Raw genomic sequence first — 6,902 nt, 5'->3', positions numbered from 1 at the left:
TCTCAAGATAACTCTTGTTATGAATTGATACCATAAATAAAATTGAATTGAAATTGAATTGAATTAATATCTATCTATTCGGTTAAGCAAGCTCGGATGTGTCGACTGTAAATCGGCCTTCTCTAACCCCCACTCCTCCCCCAACCATCTTGGTGCTGATTGGCTGGAATGTGGTTTGTTGTATTTTGGTGCACAGCCTGTGCCTTTAGTGTTTTTTCGACATTGACGCCTGTGTTGTTTCCCAAGATCGGGCTTTTTCACAGTGTATTCAGGGGGCAGGCAGCTAGCGGTTCAAGGAGAGACGCCTTTGATATGAAATAAAAATGAAATCGCGCTGAAACCACGCAGGAACTCATAGTGCACCTTTAACCCTCATGACGTCCTCATGTTGTCCTCAGGTCAAATTGACCCGTTTTCCTATATCAATGTTCTTTTTAATTCCCCAAAATAACATGACTGATTCCACACAACGCTCTTTGGCAAGTACAAATCTCTACTTTCATTAATTTTGGGGCGTCTTATTCAATTTTATAGCATTTAAAAGTTGACATGTTCCAGTCTGTGACCATCTATCAACATCCATTCCTTTAATTTTAGTCTAAATAATTCCTAATTTCTGCTTTTCTAACTCAAACATTAGGTATAATTTCTTATACATGAGGTTTATTGATCATAAATTCCAAAAATAACTGTAAAACTAGTTAATTAGTCACTGATTCGTATTGACAAAAAAGTGACAAACATTGCAAAAAGGGTCAAAAGTGTTAAAAAAAAAAAAAAAGGGACAAAAACGTCAGAAAAATTCAAAACATCGATATAAAAAGCGTCAAGAAAAGTGTTGATTTTCCATTTTGAGCGAAGACAACACAAATGTTAGAAGATCTGACACACTGGTATCGGATCAATACTCGCTGTCGGCCGAGACGCAGGTCCTGGTATCGGAATCGATATCAGGAGGAAAAACTAGTATCGGACCCTCTCTGGTTTGGATACGAGGACAGAACACGCTTCTGTGGGTCGTGTTCGAGGTTAGGCATTATTGACCCATGTGGTCAGACGGTCTAGGGGACTTGTCGTTGTCTCACCTCTGGATTTGAGTTCTTCGCAGCTCGTGCACACGCTGTCGTGCCAGGTGGAGCCCTTCAGCACCAGCGTCAGCCCCGCAGCCTCGCAGCCTCGGTGCAGCGTGCAGTTCTGCACGGCGGACACGGTGGTGGAGTAGCTGCCGTCGGGACAGGTCTGGCACACTGTGTCCTCGTCAGCTGTCCCTGGAGGAGACAAACGGGACATTGGTTTTTAGATGAAAGACGAGTGCCACATCGGTGGTCCTGATGAAATTATCTGTCCAAGATGAGTCACACTTTGAGTGTCAGTAAAACAAAAAAAACTCTCTTTGCATCCAACAAATGATATGCACTTTGGAAAAAAGATATGTGCAATGAGCCACACATGAAAATGTCTAAACTACAAATAATTGTAGGGAACCCAAAGTGCAAAGCCCCTTGAGAGTTTCCTTTGCAAGTCCTTTTAACCCTCATGTTGTCCTCAGGCCTATATCTACGTTCCTGTACCCAAAATAACATGATTGATTCAACACAACGCTCTTTGGCTAGTACACATCTCTACTTTCATTAATTTTGGGGCGTCTTATTCAATTTTATAGCATTTAAAAGTGTTTTTGAAATAGTATTGCGTAAAAGTTGACATATTCCAGTCTGTGATTATCCATCAACATCCATTCCTTTAATTTTAGTCTCAATAATTCCTAATTTCTGCTTTTCTAAGTCAAATATTAGGCATAATTTCCTATAAATGAGGTTTGTTGACCATAAATTCCCAAAATAACTGTAAAACTAGTTAATAAGTTAATGTTACGTAGTGTTGAAAATGTCAAAAAAGTGACAAACATTGATTAAAAAGCACCAAAAACAGTGTTTTTTTCAATTTTGACGGGAAGACAAGTCAAGACGAGTTAAGTTTAGAGTTAAATTCTACTTAATGTCCCTTAAATATATTGTTGTTGTGTGCTAAATCAAATGTAAATGTAGTCCTAGTTGCAGCTGTTTGCCTCTGTGGGGCAGTAAATGTCCTAAAATCCTCCTGCTGTAATGTGTGTGTAGTGATCAGCTGTTCTCCTTAAACCTTTTTAAATGAACATAAACCAACAGCACGGCTTGTCTGATTGGTTGTAACAATAACAACAGTAACATAGTACAGCTGTTGCAGCTTCAGTTCAGTTTAGTGTGGAGCTCCGGACCTGGTACGAGTACAATCCATTAATCCGTTATATTCCTAATTTAAAGGAAACGTGCAGGCTTAAGGACGGCTTAACAACTAAATAGACTTAAAGTCGTATTAAATTAACAGATCTGAAACCATAGTTGCTGAGTCAAGGTAGTTTTTGAAATAATGTTGCAAGCAGCAATCAGAGTTGCCACAGCAGTATGCAAATATTCGACCGAGCATTGTGGGGTGATGGAGTATCAATGAGTTAACAACAGTTTCTCTGACAGGTCTTAATGGGTCATGTGATCAGTACTTGGCGCTTAAATGGATTGTTAGTCTGTTTGTTCTGGTTATCAAGATAGATGTATAGATAGATAGAGAATAGATAGATAGATAGAGATATATATGATAGATAGAAGTAGATCAGAATTTGGAGCAATCCAACGAATAATCTGGGAATCGCTCCGTCTCGAACACTGCGGTGCTGATCCGATCTCCCTTACATTAAACCTGGAACTGTTGTGAATAGATGTGATGGAGACTTCCAGCCCCCCCTACCCGATGCGTTGTCTCATCACCCAGAGCGGCAGCAGCGGCAAGCGGCACAGCAGCGGCAGCGGCAGAAGCGGCAGCCTACCTTTGGTCAGCGTCTGTTGTCGGACGGACACGCGCTGTGCGGACGCACATGCGTACTTCTTCTTCAGGTAGTATCCCTGTTGCACTGACACCGGCAGTGCTGTCTGGTGCACGCGGTCTTTTCCACCTCGTTGAAGCCGCACAGCCGCAGCGCACGACACTTCCCGATGTAGTTCCACAGCTCCGTGAACGAGCCCGACGGCACGGCGCGCAGGGTCTTCTGCGTGGCCGTGCACGCGGCGCAGTGAGAGGTGCCGGGTGGGCAGCGGTCGCACTCCAGCGTGCGGCCGGTGATCGGGTCGCTGTCCCTGAAGGTGAGCAGCGGCGCGGCGACGCCGATCACCATAGCGGCGCGCGTGACAGCAGCGCCAGCGAGAGAACGATGCCACTTATCGGAAGTACGGAGGAGACAGGAATGAGAGAAGGAAATCCCACAGGAATTACAATTTACATGAGGATCTCAGGGATGTAGAGAAAACAAGGAGATGCAGCGTGTGTAACAAAGGAAAACCTGGAGAATACACAGCAAACATCACGGAACACCGCACAGCCAACTGATGCCACCAGGAACAGGTAAGTCAGCTCACTGTCCAAATCAGAGAGCAAATGTCTCTCATATTCTTGTCCCAAATTTGCAGTTCCCGGTTAGAAAATCACACTTTTTTGCTGAAGAATCTCCAGAGACATGTTTTCCCTTTTATAACCCCCCAAAGCTTAACATCAAATAGCCTGGACTCGACTTTCAGAGGATAAATGCGAAATAGCTCTTCTTGTATAAAAAAACAAGCCTTCTGAGGAGTACAACAAGGCCTACAGACACGTGTCATGCATGTCTGCAGTGCGCCTCTCCACCCGTGCCTCCACCTACCATAGTCAACATGTTGCAGGCTGCAGCAGGAAGATATGCTCTCACTACACGCCATGCTCTATTTATAGAGCAGCTGGGCTAAAAGTGTTGGGAGTTCCCTAAGGAGTATTTATGCGTCATCCCCGATGTATACAATGGCATTTTTAATCCAATGTCATTGTGCGGAAGTTGTAGTTTTTTTTGCCGTGTGAGACGTGCCGCATGACGCATGCGTCACCTATGTCCCTTAAAATAACAATTCATTTTAAAATGATGAATTTGGGACCAAAGGTCAGACGTCATCCATCCCACTCAAGAGGCGCTGGGGCTGTCAGATCTGAGTTATTCTAAAGATTGGTTAATAAAAAATATCCCTCGTGTTTTCTTCCCGTCTAACATGGGAAAAACCCCATTTTGGTCGCTTTTTTCCAACGTTATTATTACTTTTTCCCACATTTTTGTCACTTTTTCAATGTTGTGGGTGCACATAAAAAACGATTTTTGATAGTTTTGATATTGACATCTTCAGTGATTATTTCAACGGCCCATTTTGTTGGTGAAAAAAATTAAAGTAACTGAAAATGGGTTAATTTGACCCAAAGACAACATGAGGGTTAGGCATAAAAACAACACATTTCCTAAAAATGTTGGCAGCTGCCCAGTATCTGTTCTGTGTCTAGTTTATATAGTTATACTACTCATCTTATATTTGTTTCTCTGTCTTCTCATGGAAATGGGTTTTAATGTGCTGGGGTTTTTTTTACACTTATACTTATATTTATATTTTTCAACAATTATTTTTAAAGTTTCTGTCAATATATTTTTTTTAAAGCTTTTCCCACTTTTCCTGACTTTTTGAAGATTATTGTGGCGTTCTTGTCACTTTTTTCCAAGTTTTTGTAATTTTTTTGACGTTTTTGATGTTTTTTCCTGTTTTTCAACATTCTACTATCAATTTTACTTTACATGCTATAAAATTGAATAAAACACCCAAATTCAAAGCATAAAGCGAGTAGTGAACTGATCATGCATTTAAGTTGTGAAGAGTGTTGTAGTGAACCGTCCACGTTCTTTTGTTTTACAGTTTGGTTGAAAGAAACCCAAATTTATATAGAAACTTATTAAAATTTGGGTCAGATTTGACCTGAGGACAACAGGAGGAGTAATACCTGAAGTAGTATTACTAGTATAGTTGTAGTTAGTAGTATAGTTGCATTATTACAGGTGGTTTCCATGAAAAGGGGGAGTACTGTATGAATTACAGTACTCTCAATTTAAATAATGGTCATCTATAGTAAATATTGTCTTATTTTAATACTGTGAATTGTAATGCAGTTAGTTATTGTTAATAAAATGAGAAATGTGCTTCTTATAATGATGTTGTATAATCTTGAAATGGGCTCAATCTTGCTGGAAAATGGAATAGTTTCCAAAGTAAATCTTAAAATGGTTTGATCCGAGTCAAGTGTGAAGCTACGCGCTTTCAAATGATATAAAGTGTGTTCCAGCTGCTGCTTAAATCGGTTTTTCACCGTTATTTCCCGGTTAATGTCGGTCAGGTCGGTTCCACATCTGCAGAGAAGTCTTTGGCGACTTCTAGTGGTAGTTTCAAAACGTCCCCATGTGTCCCCCTGTGTCCCCAATGTCCCCCTGTGTCCCCCTGTGTCCCCATGTGTCTCATGTCATCAGAACAATGTGAATACCACTTTAACACTGGACTCAACACCGACGCTTTTGATAATAATTTATGGTCTTTTTTGTCTTTATTCGACAAACATTCTTATTGTTATTATTGGTATTATTATTATCATCATTACTGTTATTTTGTTGTCTTTCTACTGTCTTTTTTTATCCATTTTAGTTTTTCTTGCTAAAACTGCTGCTGGAACTTTTAATTTCCTTGCGGGAGTCATCCCAAAAAGGATAAAAAAAAGAGAAGTCGAGGTCTGAAAGACGCTGTATCGTACCCTTTGTCCACTTTGGGGTTGCAGACCCCAGCACAAGGGGATTCTGGGATTGTCTCTTTTCCTCTTTGGGACACGTGGACGTGTTGAGATGAAGCAAAACCGGTTTAACCGGGAGTGTGTTTGTTTTTAAAGAGCCCCTGGTATAACTCACACCTGCAAGTCACCCAAGCTGGGGACGGTGAGTCAGCAGAAGAAGAGTAGCGCTGAGTCATCATACCTGTTACTAATATCACCGCTGACCATATGCTGAGGTGTTTACGTTGTTTAAAGGAAACTGGCTGCTGACACCTTGTGGGCGAAGGACATCACTGCCTTTATTCTATGGGTGCACATAACTTTAGTTAATTATATATCTATATATCTATATATATCTCATGTTGTCCTCGGGTCAAATTGACCCGTTTTCATACATCAATGTTCTTTTTAAGTCCCCAAAATAACATGGTTGATTCCACACAACGCTCTTTGGAAGAACACATCTCTATTTTTATTAATTTTGTGTTGTCTACTCGTCAACCTGCAACTTTTGTGTTTTTCTGGGTTGAAGTTTCAACATTTCGTTGTTCTTTTTCTACTCTTTTCTCAACATTTTTGTCAGTATTATTCCAGTTTTTTGTCACTTTTTTGCGGGTTTTTAAAATTATGTTTTAGTCCATTTTTTTGTTGCTTTTCCAATGTTTTTTGATGTATTTTTGTCATTTTTTTCGGTCACTTTTTCAGTGTTTGAAATAGGAATGTTTTTGTAGTTTTTTTCCAACATTTGTCTCTTTTTTTTTTAACGCTCTTTTTTGTCATAGTTCTGATAAAGAAAGTTTTTTGTAAACAGGTCAAGTGACCCGAGGACAATAGGAGGGTTCATTTTGGGGCGTCTTATTCAATTTTATAGCATTTGAAAAAACAAATGGAAGTGTTGTTGAAATAGTATTGAGTAAAAGTTGACATATTCCAGTCTGTGATTATCATCAACATCCATTCCTTTAATTTTAGTCTCAATAATTCCTAATTTCTGCTTTTCCAACTCAAACATTAGGAATAATTTTCTGTAAATGAGTTTTTTTTTTACCATAAATTCCAAAACTAACTGTAAAACTGAAGTTAATAAGTTAGTGTTACGTAGTGTTGAAAACGTCAATAAAAGTGACAAACATTGAAATAAAAGCGTCAAAAGTGTTGGAAAAAGGTACAAAAACTTAAGAAAAAGAAAAACACTTGATTTAAGTGTTGAT

At 39.8% G+C, this 6,902-nt stretch overlaps 1 pseudogene; it reads right to left on the bottom strand.

Moving 5' to 3' along the window:
• Positions 1-3,319, bottom strand: part of LOC116693078 (tumor necrosis factor receptor superfamily member 11B-like) — a 41,045-nt pseudogene extending 37,726 nt beyond the window's left edge.
• Between the last annotated feature and the right edge of the window lie 3,583 nt (positions 3,320-6,902).

This window comes from Etheostoma spectabile, chromosome 7, assembly GCF_008692095.1.
Source record: "Etheostoma spectabile isolate EspeVRDwgs_2016 chromosome 7, UIUC_Espe_1.0, whole genome shotgun sequence".
Lineage (NCBI taxonomy): Eukaryota > Metazoa > Chordata > Actinopteri > Perciformes > Percidae > Etheostoma > Etheostoma spectabile.
This window is presented reverse-complemented; position numbering and strand designations above follow the sequence as displayed.